This window comes from Equus asinus, chromosome 22 (assembly GCF_041296235.1).
Source record: "Equus asinus isolate D_3611 breed Donkey chromosome 22, EquAss-T2T_v2, whole genome shotgun sequence".
NCBI lineage: Eukaryota > Metazoa > Chordata > Mammalia > Perissodactyla > Equidae > Equus > Equus asinus.
The window spans coordinates 46,598,485-46,614,851 of NC_091811.1; the positions used below are offsets into that span (position 1 = coordinate 46,598,485).

At 41.6% G+C, this 16,367-nt stretch overlaps 1 protein-coding gene across 7 annotated transcripts in view; it reads left to right on the forward strand.

Annotated features, from left to right (window-relative positions):
* The first annotated feature begins 7,107 nt into the window (after positions 1-7,107).
* Positions 7,108-16,367, forward strand: part of TMEM117 (transmembrane protein 117) — a 423,429-nt gene continuing 414,169 nt past the window's right edge. The window contains exon 1 of one of the 7 annotated variants that reach the window (XM_014836290.3): positions 7,108-7,443. The gene's annotated coding sequence lies outside the window, so the exon portion shown is untranslated. The remainder of the gene's footprint in view (positions 7,444-16,367) is intronic. The other 6 variants (XM_070494073.1, XM_070494077.1, XM_070494075.1 and 3 more) reach the window with 6 other exon arrangements.

The following is a 16,367-nucleotide window of genomic DNA, read 5'->3' on the forward strand; positions in this document are numbered from 1 at the left end:
TGTATATTCTGTGTCTGCCTGGAATACAGTGATTGTGAATGGATACCACAGATGCATCAATCTGTGGTTGATTGGCAATACAATGATCAGAATACCCCATTTGACATAAGAACTATGATTATATTATAAGATGATTATGTTTAACGTAGTAGGTGTACTATTTAGCACCTCTAGTAAAAATGCAAAGGAGGAAATAGACATAAAGTTGTGGCAGCAAGGAGCTGGCTTAATTATTCTGCGTGAATGTCCCCTGAGAGAAGCCCACCCCGGCCACCCTTTCTAAAATTGTGACCCATATCTTTCTTGACGCTCTGATTCTACCCACTTTTCTTATTAGCATGTCTCACTGTCTAAAACGATATCATTGCACATTTTATCTTTACCGTCTGTGCATTCACCAGAATAAATTATGCGAGGGCAGGGGCTTTCTCTTTTTCACCGCCATATCGCCAGCCAGAACCTGGAAGTGTGTGACACAGAAGAGTTTCCTGAAAATGACCGTTTACATTTTGGAATGGGAGCTGCAATAACATGCAATCCTTTGGCATTCAGAAGCCTAGAATACTTCTGCAGATAGAAGCAAAATAATGCTGGAGTCACGATGTGAGAGATTTGGATAGTAGTATTTGAAGGGAGGTTTACAAAAAATTATCTTTATCATTAAGTAAATGACTTCTCCCATCTATTTTTATGCCATAATGGAGGATTAACCCAGTACTATAAGTAAAATTATGACATTTAGACAGGGGATACTTGATTATTTACGAATTTAAATGTAGTAGATTGAATAGTGTTGCTCCAAAATTCACGTCCATCTGGAACCTCAAAATGTAATCTTATTTGGAAATAGGGTGTTTGTAGATGTAATTAGTTAAGAATCTTGAGATGAAATCATCTTGATTTGGGGCAGGTCCTAAATCCAGTGACTGATGTCTTTATGAGAGAAGGGAGGTGGAAATCTGGACACACAGAGCCACAGAAGAGAAGATGATGTGAAGATGGAGGCAGAGATCGGAGTGATGCATCCATAAGCTGAGGAATACCAGGAACCACCAGAAGCTGGAAGAGGAAAGAAGGATTCTCTCCTAGAGCCTTTGGAGGGGGTGTGGCCCTGCTGGCACCTAGATTTTGGACTTCTAGATGGAGAACTGTAGGAAAATAAATTTTTGTTGTTCTAAGCTGCCATTTGTGGTAATTTGTTATGGCAGCCTAGGAAACTAAAACAGTGAGGACAGGAGATATTTGCTTACTCATGGATAGGAAGATACGTGGATTGTGCCATAGAGATAAATTAGTTTACAACATTTTTATAATATTTATTTATTTATTTATTTTATAATAATTTATTATAAATTTATAAAAATTTATTTATTTATTTTTATAATAATTATTGCAATACCTAACACCTATCAGTACTCACAATGAAAAGATAATGCTCTCTGTGAGACTTATTTTTTTTAATGACATCCTAAAACTTAGAGCAGGGGGCCAGCCAGGCCTCTGGGCTGAGCAGCTATGATGCAGGAGGGGACCCAGCCACTGAGCAGAAGGCATTCCAAGCCTCTCTCTTATTTCTTCCCATGAACTGGGAGGTGGGGGTTCGTGGGGAGGATTGCTCCCCTAACCCTCGAGGGAGGCAGGTAGAATGGTCTTTCCAGTCTATGGGTAGAGGGCGAGGCTTACTGTTTCTCATTTCATGGCTACATGAAAACATAACCATTGTCTTCAAATACAGAAGTAAATCATTTTCACTTCTTATTATTTAAAATTCCTGCTGCCAAGTATTTCTCTTCCTCTCCATTTCCCCCTCCCCTATCCTGTCTCCCTGCCCCGACCCTGTTACTGCTAAAATGGCTGGAACTGAGAAGTGCCTTCTCAACATTCTGGCTTTCCCTACTTTCCCCGTGATCTATTTCACCAGCCCCTACTATCTGCTCCTAAGAGCCGAGCATAGCATTCCCACTCCTCTTGGCTTCTTTACTTCATCCCCGCTCCCAGCGCCTCTTTCTCTCCTACCTCTTTTCTGTCTTTCTCCTCTGCTTCAGTATTTATTTGTTGAGACTGGCCTGGGTAATGAGTACTGTTTCTGTGCTGCTCCCCGTGGCCTGGAATTTCTTCTTTCTCCTTTTTCTGCTCATCTAAATTCTCCTTATCCTTTGGTGTTTGCCTCAAGTATCTTCTTCCATCTGGTCTTCTACAGCAATTCCTGAGGATAGCTTTATTTCTCCATTTCAAATTTCTATAGCCCTTCTAGTCAGTAAAATGCAATTTGTCACTGATCATATGTCACCTTGTATAACTATCTATGGTGATCATAAGCCATAGCTTGTCTGCTCATTTAGATCATGAGTTCCCTGAGGAAACAGACATGCTATATTTATTTTAAAACCTCAGCAGCTTGCAACGCTTTGATGGACTAGTTGCTTTGGCTATGTTTATTGATTGGGTGGTGTATTTGGTACTTTACATGAAATTGAGAGTTCTTGAAGGCCAGTATATTTTTGTGTTCCTCCAAATCAGGCCTCCCCCTCTTGGATTAGGTCTATCAAACCTTGTCCTAGTGGTCTGTTGGAAACAGTCTGAAGAAGGAAAAAGAACATTTGTTTTAGCAGAAACCAAGCAGGAAGAAAGAGAAGATCAGCTCAAAGCTGCCCAAAGGCAAATTTGCCATTTAAAACCAAGAGTCACATTCCTGCAGCTGAAGTCATCACCCATCTTGATCAAGCACTACTTCCTGGAAGTGAGGCCCTGGTCCATTCTTCGGGCCTCTGTATATGCCAGAGTGGATGTGGGTCAAAGGAGAAAACAAGAAGAGGCGGTGAAAGGAACTGAAAGGAGTGAGCAGTGAAACAGTTGCCCCTCTCTGTCATCACAAGAGGAATGGCTCTTTGGCGGAACTGTTGCCTTTGTGCAGATTCTTTAGGAAGATCCATGTATGAATCAGGGGTGATGGTGGCCACCAAGCAGGTGACAGCTCTACTTCTGCTATGATTGCTAGCCTCCCCTTGCATGAACTACTCAGTCGTGTAAAAGAAATTCTGTGAGGCAGGCAGACCATAAGCAGGGTAGAGATGAGAAGAACAATAATGATAATAAAAAGAACATCTATGGAGAACTTAATATGTACCAGACTATATAAAAGCGTAACACACATTATCCTCTAACAACCTGTGAGGCAGGTACTACTAATGTACAGCGAGGTTAAGTAAGTTGCTTAATATTACCTTGCTCCTTTGTGGCAAAACCAGGATTCCAGACCACAAACTCTAGTACTCCAAGCAGTAGACGTGATAACCATCTTTTACTAAGGAAAATTCAGGACATGTGGCCTAAACTATATCAGTGTACATTAGGTACAATCAGGCTGGACATTTGCAGTTAGGACTGTTGAGGAAAATCCTGGCAGTAGAGTCATTGACCTTTAAATACCAGAAGAAAATGATGGATCATGTTCAAATTTCTATTCTTGCCCCTTTGGCAACAAACAAATTATGCTGTTTATATTTGAAGTTTGCAATTAGCATCATCCTGATTGACCTATTGGAGATTCAAAATAGCTTTGCTTGCAGTCCATCAAATCACTGATGAAAGCGTTTCCTGATTGACTTGGTAGAGATTACTGATGCTTCCAGCTAATGTTTCCTTTCGCTTTAAAACGACCATTTAGAGAAGATACAGTTTAGTCATAAGCAAAGTTTTCACCAATTTTTGAAATATATATCGAGCTTGTCTTTTTCTTTTTTAAAAAAATACAGAGTATAATGATATTATTAACCTACTGGGATATGTGAGGTGAACAGAGAAACATCATCTCATGTGGTTACTTCTGATTTCTGTACTCTTGAGTCAGATTCTACAAAGGAATTATATGTAAACAAGACACATTTTAAGGCTGTCTGCAGGGTTGACTTTGTATGTGGAATTGGAGTAGGCAGGTGTTGGATAGTGTGATTTGAGTTTCCTACTTAAATTATTTCTCTCATTGCCCTGAAACTGTCTGAAACTGTGGTCAATTTGCTAAACTCCTATATAGAAAAGAAGTGGAACGGTTTGGGTTAAAATATGCATGGGGTGAACAGGAGAGCTAAAGCTCTGCCATCTTGGTTTCTTCCCAGGACTTCTATCTATACCATTTTTAAACACTACTGGCCAACACTGGAGAAATGGTTCATTTCTGTGAGTAAGCAATCACCATCTGTGTCCCAAAACAATAGATTTTGGCACTGAGGAAATCTTGCATAGAACAGTTAAGTTTTGATGGGAAGGAAGAATGGCCTTTATTATCTATTATGTAACTGATACTCTATTGGTGTCTGACACATTAGGGCATTTACAACACCTAACAGGCCTGCATGGTAGTGAATGAGATGGAAAGAGACTGGAGGATACGGAGAACAGTAGCCTAAATCCTGAGCAGGATCTGTCCTTGAACAGGCCACAAGACTTACTTTGGACCCCTAAGTCCATATCTAGATCTAGCATCTCACAAATTCAATGGTGATGAAAGGCAGATGTAGGGCTTCTCATAGTAATTTTAAGCAGCAATTTGCTTAGAGTTGTAGCTAGTAAGTGGTGGAACCAGAATTCACATCAATGTTCCGTATTCCTAACTGTAAACCCACAATTAGGTCTTCTAATTATAAAACCCACATCCCATTCCTGGTATATGGGGAGAAAGTATAAGATGAGAGGTTAAAATGTGGACTGGCGAGCCCACATTGCCTGGCTTCTGATCCTTATTCCATCACTCTGGCTAGCAGTGAGATCACGCATGAACTACTGTCTCTGTGTGTCTCTTTCCTCAAAGGTAAACGCGAAAGTGCTATCAACAGCATCTGTCTCACACATACGTTGCAGAGATCGAATGCTTTAATGATTTAATGTTTTAATACCAGGAGTGGGCCTTGTACACAATAAGCCTTCAATAAGTTGAACTTTTATTACGACCTGCTGTTGTGACAAAGAGCAAATATAGAGTCTGTTTCCCTGCCTGGTCCCATGTTGCCCAGCTGTCAAAGCAAAGGGCACAAGCCTCTTGGTCAGGGGTGAAAAGGGAGCATCGATATCGAAGAAAATCTTGCCCATTTCAATATTTTGCCTTGAAGTGGTCCTGGAGAACTGTCTTCTCCAGTATAAGTAAGAGCACATAGTAAGCATTGGTTGAGCTTATTCTTAAAATTATTATTAGAGGAAGCAAGACCATATGTTAAGAAGACAGGGCTCTGAAACTAGGGTAACAAGGTCCATATAACTGAAGCCAGACATTTCAGTTCTAATGAACTGAAGTTCATCCTAGGAGGCACCCATATAATTCAACTGACCATCGAGTGAGTTCTGTCTCTCAAGTAGACAGAAGAGAAGCTGCTGAATGATTTTTACTCCACTATCCTTTGAAATACGATGTGACTTACAGGCTGTGTTTCAATGATCGGAAAAGTGTATTGTGTTTTTGTTTGTTTGTTTTTTGGGGAGGTTAATAAGTCACGGACCTCAGTATTATGCTGCATAATTTGTGAAGTTTTAATATTTTCCAGTTTTAACTGATTGAAGACTCCTTGCTTTAAATGGAGATACAAGGAAAATACAGCACATGGAATTTCTGTTACACGGTTACATAGTTTAATAATTCTTGGTAAAATAATCCTAATTGTAATTATAAAAGCAAGTAGACTCTAATGATTAATCTGTGGAATTAATATGCTATTTGTTGAGCCGTTACTATAAGTCACTATGTTAGGTGTTGGGAATGCAATGGTGAGTAAGATTTAGTTTGCCCTCAAAGAGTTCATAGCTTAGTGGGGGAGAAAAAAGACTTTGCATAAAATTACAGTAAATGTAGGAAGTGTCATAGTAAAATGTACAAAGGGCTAGCATAGGAAACAACTCTTTCTGGGAAAACATGTGAAAACTTCATTAAAGAGAATCTTACTAAGCTAAGAATTCCATAAGATGATCTCAAACTATGACTGCAATGTAGATATATGTGGTCATTCTTAGAAACTAGAAAAGATGTCAAACTGATGAGAAGCATGACAGTGGACCCCCAGTTATCCCTGTGTCAATTAGTTACACTGCAGAACTTGGGAATGGCTCTTTCTATCCCATCTCCAAATCTGCTGACATCTCAGCTCTCCCTTTTGCTACCCAACTCATTCCTGAATCATCCTGCAGATCCAGGAGAGAGGCTAGTTTTCTTCTCATAAGTTTGCTATTGAAGGCATATATGAATGATCCCATTTTCCATTTGACTATACAAACTAGGGATCACTTCCACTAGCATGGAATACCAGTATGCTGGACAGCAGCTTTTAATACATTATAAGCAACCCATAAACTGAGGTAGCAGTTATTGGGTGTGGAAGGAAACAAAGGCTATACATACATGGGACGGACAAGAGGTTACATCAGGAAGAAAGGAACCGGTCAATTGTGGTCAAAGGGTCTTCCTCCTCTAAGTTGCAGAGGAATCATTGAAGTGCTACAGAACGTTAGGCTCCCGAGATCTTCAGGCGGCAGAAAGGTTAACCATTGTGCATGTGTATGTCAGTGCTTACCTATAAATGTATGTATGTATGTGTGTGCTTATATATGTGTATATACATATGTACGCATGTATATATATTTGTTCATCTCTAAGTGTGTATGAATGAATGCGCTTATAGATACGTGTGTATACATATGTGTGACTATGCTTGCGTATGTGTGTGTGTCAGACCAGACAGAATGGAAAGTCGTATAACACTTATACTCCTCGCGGGTGTCTCCCTACCCCCACCCCTCCACGCCCCCAATAGACTAAAGCAGAAAGGATGCTCTGCGACCTGAGGTTGCGTTAGAAAGTTTGCAGCTCTCTGAGGACAGTCCACCCAGGAAGCTCATTGGTTCCCTGCAGGATGGTGGGTTTTGTAAGTCTGCCGATTCCCGCAGGAGGAAGGGACTGCTGCTGACTCCTCGGGCTGCAGCCGGGCCGCCCCCCTCCCCCGCCCGGTTCTTCAGTCAGCCCGCCTGCAGCTGCCGCTCTGCAGAGGCGGCCGGGCCGGGCAGGCTGGGGCGCGGCGCGCGCGGCCCCCGGGCTGGAGGCGGCCCGCGGCGGCGGCGGGAGGGAGCGGGCGGGGGCGGGGGCGGGGGCGGGGGCGGGGGGAGGCCATGCCTCCAGCTGCGGAGGCTGCCGCACAGCTGGAGCCATCGCGGTGCCCCGCGCCGCGCCGTCGCCCTTACGCTCCGGCTGGCTGGCCCGCGGCCGGAGCCCTTGGCTGAGGGCGCCCGGCGTAGGCGGCGGCGGGTGTGGGCCGGCCGGTATTTATAGCTCGGCGACAGCCGCGGTGGCAGCGACGCCGCCGGCCCGTCTCGCCGCGCTTCCCAGCGAGGCCGCCGGCGCGGCGGAGGGCTGCGCTCGACCTCGTCGGCCGCCTGCAGACGCCCCGAGCCCGCCGGCCCCTTCGGGTGAGTACGCGGGCCCGGGCCGCCCCACCGCCGCCGAGCCCTCCGGGCCGGGCTACCCGCCGCCGGCTGCGCCTCTTCCCGGCCCGCGAAGGCGGAAGCGGCCGCGAACCCCGGCCCGAACCCCCCGGGCGCCTCTCCTCCTCCCTCCCCGGGCCGGGCAGGCGGAGAGGCAGGGGCAAGTGTCAGGGACGGGGACAAACGCATCAGCCCTGGTGGGTAAGGGCAGAGGAGCCTCCGCGGCGGGAGGCTCTTGCGAGGGACCTCAAACTCCTGGGCTCCGAGGGGGTAATGGACGTCGCCAGAACAGACCTTGAACTTCCCTCGCTTCAGTGATTCCTAGGATAGGAACCGATCAAAGCCCGAGCTGCTGTCCGTTAATTAAATTAACAGGTTGCAGGTCACGGGTGTTCTCCTTAAAAAAACAAAACAACAAACTTGAGGGGTTGGGTGTTTGCTAACTTCATCGTGACGAAATAAAGCTAATTTGTCGATTCCTGTTTTCCAAGATGCTACAGGCCCACAAGTGTGTTTGACCCATGTGGTAACACTTTGGATGCCATTATTCATTCTACCGGCTGTGAAACAATAAACTGAGTGTGTGTGTGAGATGGTAGTAAACATCACATGCTTATTTTAGTATTTATGTGTGGATGTAAGTCTCATGAACCAAAAAAAAAATTTTAGAGTAAAAGTTTGTTAAATAAATGTATTTCCCCATTTAATTATAAATGACATACTGTCAGAAATCCATAGAAGGACTTCTAGGAAGATTGCAGGGTTTGATTTTGTCTTTAGAAAATAGTTATTCCAGTTTATTGAGTATAAAGAATGGTAGAAGGCTTGTAAAAGCTATTTTTGTTGTAAAGCATTGAATTTTTGCCATGTATATACTTTATAACTCCCCCCCCCCCCCAGCTCCCAATCTTTGTGGATTTTGACATTTTGACCCAGGTATCTATCCCCATCTCCATCTGATCCTTGTCATGAGAAACCAGTACTTGTCTATTTTATTTAATTTGCTTCTTTAAACTACCAGTCATTTAAAAAATTATTTCAGATATGAATGAATTTTATTTTACTCATTAACTTGCTTTCTTTGGTATTGTGTTTAACTCTTTGTCATAAACAGATGTCACTGAAAAGGAGGTCTAAACATTTTTAAAGGATTATTGGTGATTATTTTTCAACTTTAGAGTGTGCAAAGGCTCATAAATATTTTGCCATTTCAATGAAAAGTTGGCTAATGTCTTCATCAGATGAGAACGCCAGACCTACATTGCTTTTAGGTTCTCTGTTTTAAAAACTTGCATTGGTTCAGTGCTCTGCTATCCCAAGGACCGCAGGGTAAGAACAAGGGAAGAAAATCACTTTAAGGTTGAAACAATGTGAAGAGAAGTCTAGGAAGTGACTTATGGATGTGATCCTTTAAATTAGCTAGAGGACCACAAACACCATCCTGATATCTATGCAAAGCCACTTAGGGTGGTTTCATTGATTGGCTTAAAAGGTTGCTTTTTATTTAAAAGGCTGTGTGGTTTCTTGTATCGGACTAAAAGTAAGAAGTTCCAACTTTTATTTCTTTTGTTATTGCTATTTGTATTTGTAAAACCTATATTCAGCATTTGCATTATGTAAAATGCTATGTGTCATCTCCTCCTGCCTGCCTTTTCATCTAACAATTCGAGAGAATATGCTAAGACCTGTCCTTACCTTGCAACTGGTCCAGGCAAAGATATATTTGGTTTTTCCTCCTTTCTGCCATTTCTCCTTTTACAGACTTGAATATCCATTATCCAAAGTCTATTCTCTCTGGAATTGGAATCTTCGATGAGTTTTTTCCTCACCCAAGTCTGGTCTGTTATCCAGTCATCATCCATACATTGATTTTTCATTTATTCATCCATTAACAAATATTTATTGAGTACCTACTAGGTACAAGCCATCACCTCATACTTAGAACTCCTACTTCCTTCCCATTGGAACTTTATTCTATGTTTTATACTTCTCAGTGTAGGGAACACAGCAGTAGTTAAGACTACTCATTTTGGGGTCATTCAGAGGCACTTCTGCTTGTTTCTACCAGTTGGTAGCTGTATGACCTTGGGCAGGTTATAACCTTTCTGAATCTCTGTTTCTTCACTGGTAAATCCAAAGGGTTGGTATAAGGACCGATTGAGATAATGTATGAAAAGTGCTTGCCAAGGGCCCAATACAGAAAAAGCACTCAAAAATGTTAATTACTGTTATGTTGTCTGTATCTGCTTCAATGATGTTCATCTCAGGAAGTGCATTCCCCTTCTCAGGAAATGGCAGTTCCATTCTGGGTTTTGCCAGGCCACATCCGTATCCAATCCATCAGTAAAGTCTTGTCTGCTCTTCCTTATAAATGTATCCAGAAGCTGGTACATTTCCAACCATCAGGCAGAGTGGCCCTTCTGACCTGTAAGTCAGATTGTGTCACTCTCCCACCTCCCGTCTCACACAGGATGAAAGCACACGTGCATAGGATGGCCTCAAGTCCTGTTTGTGGTCAGATGCTACCTCTCAGACCTCTGTACCCACATTCTATCCAGTCATACTAGCCTCCTTGCTGTTCCTTAAATGCTCTAATCATGCAGCAAGCATAGGCCTTTGCTAATTTTTGTTCTCTGTCTGGATCACTGTTTCCCTGGATACCTGCTTGCCTCCCTAGCTTCTTTTACGTCTCTGTTCAGATGTCACCTTATAGTGAGGCCTTCTTCAACTTCCCACACTCCTGATGCTCCCTATTAACTTGCTCCTGCTATAATTTTCTCCATCAACTTATAACTTTCTAAAATACTATGTATTTAATTTTCTCTCTTTAATGTCTGTTTCCCTGAATGAGATAAGATGCAAGGCAACAGGAGAATTGTCTCTTAGTAACCCTTGTTCATAGGCCAGTGCCTGGCACAGACAGGCAACTGGTAGATATGCAATAAATGAATGATGCATGTTATTATGGAATTAATGAATCTGGACTTCACCACTCTCCTGTATATGGTTTTGGACAAGTAGCTTAAGCTTTCTGTGCCCCAGTTTCAATATTTGTAAAATAAAAATAACATTCATTCTTTACCTTGCACAGTGTTGTGTTAAAATCCTTTGACACTGAGAATAGTATATAAAATTACTCAGTAAATGTAATATGCAGTTGATATAAGTTTCATGCTCATTATTATTTTTTTTTGTGAGGAAGATTGGCCCTGAGCTACCATGTGTTGCCACTCTTCCTCTTTTTGCTTGAGAAAGATTGTCACTGATCTAACTAACATCCATGCCAATCTTCTTCTATTTTTTGTGTGTGGGATGGCACCACACCATGCCTGATGAGCAGTGTTTAGGTCCACACCCGGGATCCGAACGGGTGAACCCTGGGCCACTGAAGTGGAGCACTCAAAGTTAACCACTACGCCACTGGGCCAGCCCCTTCATGCTCATTTTTAATGGGAATGACCAAGAGTCACTCCTATTTTAACAGTGGTCTTCAGGGTAGGAAGTACCTGCAAGTGACCAGGCACTTTACAAATGAAATCTCCTTTAGTCTTCACTTCAACCCTATGAGGAAAGTACTTTCTTTAGGATTTTACTGGTGAAGAAATGGAATCTCAGAGAGATTAGGGATTTGCCCAAAGTTGCAGAGCTAGTGTGTAGCAGAGTCAGGTAGATCTGGACCATATTCCTTCCACCACATTAGGCTGCCCTCTGAAAATCAAATGTTCCTAATTCCTTTGAATCACTCTAATGGTGTGATTTTGCCCACTAAAAACCGTAAGAGGTAAGGTGTGATGTAAATATAGGCTGTATCATTCTTTATCTTTTAAGGAAATAATTTAAATAATTTAAAGCTCTGTCTGCCCTTTTGACATAACAATTTTAAAACTGATTATATCCTAGGGATTAAGTGAAATGATTATAAAAATTGTTCTGTTTACTGCAGAGAACTTTATGTATTTTAGTATACTACTAGAACTAGGTAATGGAAGAAAATAGCCTTTATCTAGTGCTTACGTAGCCAAGTACGGTCCAAAACACAGCTGTATGCGTCACAAAGTGCATACCACAAAAACATAAAGCACAGGAAGAAGTGTTTTTAAAAATTATTTTTCGAGAAATTGGATTCAAGGTGCTGAAATGAAGTTCACACTCTTGGCAGAGTACGGGCACAGTCATCTTCGATAAGTCCTTTAACAAGAGCTCAGAGGGGTTGCAGGTGAATTATAAGACATAAATACCAAGGAGCTTCAGAAAATTTGGAGAGATTCTCTTCTTATCCTAGAATAGTGCTCCACAATGAATTGATGTGTTCGTGTTGCCTGGTTAGGTATTCCTAGATCCGAAGACTGACATTAGCAGAGCTGTGCTTTGGGTGTGGTTTACATGGCTAGTAATAATGTCTTTTGTATAGCATATTTGTTCATCAAGGACTTTTCCATATGCATCTGTAAATTTTGTTAAATGTAGGTGATGCATTTCATCTTAATCATACATGTCATTATTCAAAACCTATCACCTGAACCAGGGTCCCTGCTGAGAAATATGAAATTCGCACTCTTGAAATCTGTGAGTGTTTTTATTTATTTGTGAAGACCCTAATAAGTAGTGAAGGCAGGGTACTCTGGTTCAATCAAACAAATTATTATGGCATCGATGTTACCCTGGTCTAGTACCTGATTATCTTTTACTTAAACTGTTGGAGTTGCCTCTAAACTAGTCTCCTCACTTTCATCCTGCCTCATAGCAGTTGATCATTTTCCAGCCTGCCAGAGAAATCTTTCTAAAACCATGCTCCAATCAAGTGTATCACCCTTCTGCTCTGAAATCTTTGATTCCCTATTCTCTACTCAGTAAAATACAGAACAGCACTTGTATAATCTTCCTTGAAGCGGCCCCAAATTATCCTTAACTCTCAGTAGGTACCTCCAAGTGTTCTGTGTTCCAGCCACACAAAATTACTGATCCCTCACTATGTCTGTCCCAGATGGGACTTCTGTGCCTTTGCTCAAAGGATCCTCCCAACTTGAGCGTTCTTACCTCTCTTCCACTTTTCCTTTGAATTCCTTTCCATTCTTAGCCTTTAGTACCAGATGACGTACTGGCTTGTAGTAAAATGTGCGGCATTCCTAATATCTAGTATAAATATTAGTCCTTGTAGAGTTGGAAACAATGGTAGAAGGCCTCTGGATTATCAGACAGTATATGAAGTTTCAACGTGTAGTTACCAATGTCTTCATCACTGCTATTACATGAAAAAGCAGAGGCTTTCAAGCTGTTGATAGTGGCCTCTACCTAATGATGTCGTTACTTACAAGAGGGAATTAAGTGGTGTGGATTAGTCCAGTTCTCAGAGATGCAGTGTTCTCCATAAGCGTAGTTGGAACATCACAGGATGAGCATCAGCGATACATTGCAAAAGGACAGTCAGATCAACTCAACTACTTATACTGATGCTCAAAGGAGAAGAAAAAATTCCAGCAATCCTGTAGTCGGTCATGTGATCCTAGTTCTTTCTGATCACGCTACCAAGGTCAATTTGAATAGTAATAGTAGACTCGTTCATCCTAGAAGTACTGTGAATCTTTTCTATCAGAAGGCTGTATCAGGAACTTTCTAACCAACATGTAAAGGGCAAGATTTTGAAATTTGTGTCTTTGTGAGGGGAAGGCATAGCATAGAGTGTTGAAGCTGGGTAGCTTGGATTTGAATCCTGGCTCTGGCATAGACTCATTTCGTTATTTGGTGCAAGTTACTAAACTCTAAGTCTCAGTTTCAACATTTGTAAAATGGGTAAAATAAGAGTGTTTTTTTCATGGGGCTGCTGTGAAATTTAAATGAAATATTTGTAAAGCTCATTAGCATAGTGACTAGTATATGGTTAGTACTCAATAAAGGTTAGTCTTACTAATAATGGTAATAACTCAGAACCTGGTGCTGCAATGAGATGCTGTTGAGTGGAGGTGCATCTCTGCTGGTACTGGCCGAGTCATCGTTGCAGTCTTTGGATTCATCTGCTCTGCTCTGCTGTTCTCTTCTCTTCGTGGAAGCTCATGGCAGGTTGCTTTGCCTTCTCATCTCACGTAAACAATGAGGGGGCTTCTCTTTCATAGTGTACCACTCAGCTCGTCCAGTAAGTGTTTAATTGCCCACTGTGAGCCTGGCCCTGTGCTGTGCCCTGGAAGCAAATAGGCCCTTCCCTGAGGACCTTATGATCTACTGAGGGAGACAAACACATAAACAGATTATTTCACCATGATATGCTGAGAGCTTAGATAAAAGCAAATTTATTTAAGGTAAAGCTCGTCAGTGGTTTCAGAATTGAATTTTAAAAAATTAAAAGGTTTTTCAGACTATGTACACTGTGTAGCCTACCCAACTTCAATCCTGGATTACTGATGTTAGAATCAACAAATGGTCATATTGATCATAAAGATGCTTTATGTGAACTACAGAGGTGAAAACAATTTTGCTGCCATGGATATCAGGTGCCTAAGGTACTAGAAAATAAGGCCAAGATGACTAGGCAAACTTTTGGTAACCTTGTGTGTGAGGTCAGGAAGTGGAAATAAGCAGAGGTTTTATTCAAGTTATTATATAGGTTTTGAAATTTGGCACCCCCTAGAAGACATCAGTTCAGCTTTGGAGTATGAGGCAGGAATAAATGTCAGCCATGTTTAGCATAAAATAAAAAGACCAAATGATGGTCAATAATGGAGTCCTGTTCATTCAGCTAGTATCTAAGTAACTAAGTCTCTTAATGGAAATAAAGAGTATGCTGTAAATGTGATGGGAAATGATTTTATTGGGAGAAACACTTCCAGCTTTGTGGTATGTTCCAGAGATCAAGGGCTAGGAATGGATTTGGATTGAAGTGCTGGCTCTTCCACATTCTGGATATGTGAATTAAACAGGTGGCAACTGCTCTGAGCCCTTGTTGTTTTTTACCTGTAACATGGGAGGGATAGTAGCATTCATAGCTTACTGTGGGAATTACCATCTGTACGAGTGCAGGATTGTTGCTCAATACTGTTGTTGTCTCTCTTGAAATGATAGAAATACTGGAGAGGAACAGCTGTCTCCAAGATGTTTTTAACAAAGCATTTTTAAAAACAAAAATCAAGGTCATATGTATTCAGTGTTCTAAATCCTGCTGCCTTGATTGTGCGTGGGGAGGGGGAGGGACGGTGGTGGGGTGACTACACCAGAATTCCTCACCAATAAGAGAAGCACCATAAAAACCTGTTATAGCAACTTCTGAAATGATACCCCTGTCCAGTTCTGATGGGCATGTAGGAGCTATTCCTACTTCAAGACTCATTGGCCTTGAGTTGATTTCTGTGCATTCTCTTGTGGTGGTGGTCTTTGAACATTTCCAGAGATGTTGTATGAAATTCAGTTAACTGACGCATTCTGGCATCCTTGCATATTGAATATCCCAAAACTGCATGATGTTTGTTTATATTCTCAGTGCTTTGTCTGCTTTCTTTGGTGTGAGAACCACACAGGTCTCTGCTGCTGGACTGGGTGATGAACCAAACGTTAAAAAAAAACCAAAACAATCTTTGGATAGCCACCATTCCTAGGCAATCTGAGCTGCAATCCCTGAGAACAGATATTTCAGAGTATTCACGAAGATCACAAGGGACTTGAATTTGTGTAGAAGATTTATGAATCCAAGGCACAGTGACTATTTGTTTTGCTGAATTTTATTGCCAATCCTTTCATGTGTTTACAGTCCTTTCATGTGCTTTTCTAACATAGTTAAGACAAGTCTTCAGTAACTTAGATGGTGAGTTTAATTGACATTCATCACCCCAGAATGTTGGACTGGAACTTGGGGACCTTGGAGCCTATTCTCAGATCTTCCATTGACTTAGAGTTACTTTATGCTCGTGGATCTTTGTACTTTTGGCCGTATGTAAAATGAGAATATTTACCAATGGATACTCCTTTCCCAGAGTGCTCAGGATTTGTGAAAGATTGTTTCACATATATATATTTTCGTGGGCTATAGAAGTGTAGTCATGTGTAATGTGTAATTACATAGTTATGTAATGATGGGGATATGTTCTAAGAAATGCATCATTAGGCAATTTTGTTGTTGTATGAACATCATGGAGTGTACTGAAGGGGAACAAAATTTATCACCCCAAAATGTGTCTCTTTAACATAAGGCTCATTTTAGGTTAATTCTTTTAAGAAATGAAAGGCTCAAAGTTTTTCTTATTACCTCCTTCTTAACTGCCTAGAAGAATTTACATAAAAAAGCTTGTCTCAGGAAGCTGGCTATCACCTTAGCATAACGTGAACTGGGCGATAGACAGGGAGGAACCTAGAAAAGTCTGTTGGGCTCCACTCTGTGTTCTTCTGTTTCTGTGTGGCCAAACACTTGTTTTCCAAACATTTTCTCCTTTTCACCCACCTGTAAATTGCCTTCCTTCCCTTTGAAGTCCCTGACTTTCCCCACCCCTAACATCTTCTTTTGTCTTTAGCTGAGGATGGTATTTAAAGTGAGTGCTTTGACCATTTTGGTGGGTTACTTGGTTTTCCTGGGTTTCTCCCATATATACATGTTATTAAACTTTTGTTTGTTTTTCTCCTGTTAATCTGTCTTATGTCAATTTAATTCTTAGACCAGCCAGAAGAACCTAGAAGGGTAGAGGAAAATTTCTTCCTCCCCTACAGTACTTTCATAAAGCTAGATGATGTAGCCTACTACATCTAGGCTATACGGTACTAATCTTATGGGACCACCATTGTGTGTGCGATCTGTCCTTGACCAAAATGTTGTTAGGCAACTCATGACTGTATACATTACAGACTTAATATAATTGTCTCTAGAGAAGAGTGTGTCTCCAGAAGGCTTTCAAGGGATGACATCCCTGGGGCTGGGGACTGGGTCTGCCTGC